Raw genomic sequence first — 497 nt, 5'->3', positions numbered from 1 at the left:
ATTTTTGGCAATAAATTCATCTATACATGCTCTAAGCGGCAAATAACCAACCAAAATAGCCTTTAATAGAGTGGGTGACCATCATGACCATACATACATGAATATAATAGTGTATATTACATTTAGTGAAGGATACTATGTTAGTGTAACAGTAATATAGAGTATGAGATTTGAAAATTTGTTGTCATAATTCTATGACAAATTTCTGAAATATGGAGTCTTTTTGCTGATAACCAACACTTGCAACATTTGTGTACATAAAGAAAACTGAAAATATACATTTTCATTCATAAAATGTTTACCTTTAAGATAGTGTATTATTAAGTAATGTCATAACACAGTAAAATTAATTTTACAAGATTAATCAGTAAATGACAATTATAATATTTATTCTATATCACATGTTGATGACTGCCAATTGTAGGAAGCTAGGATAAAAACACAATTATAAAAGGATACTTTCAGAAAACATTTATGCACTCAATATGCAAAATACC

General features: G+C 27.4%; 1 protein-coding gene across 1 annotated transcript in view; it reads right to left on the bottom strand.

The window, feature by feature from the left end:
- Positions 1–456: 456 nt before the first annotated feature.
- LOC119586432 (transcription elongation factor SPT4-like) overlaps positions 457–497 on the bottom strand; it is a gene marked incomplete in the record, with an annotated part of 66,681 nt that continues 66,640 nt past the window's right edge. The window contains 1 exon segment of the mRNA XM_037935158.1: positions 457–497.

This window comes from Penaeus monodon, chromosome 21 (genome assembly GCF_015228065.2).
Source record: "Penaeus monodon isolate SGIC_2016 chromosome 21, NSTDA_Pmon_1, whole genome shotgun sequence".
NCBI lineage: Eukaryota > Metazoa > Arthropoda > Malacostraca > Decapoda > Penaeidae > Penaeus > Penaeus monodon.
The sequence above is the reverse complement of the archived record's forward strand: the minus strand, read 5'-3'. Positions and strand labels throughout refer to the sequence as shown.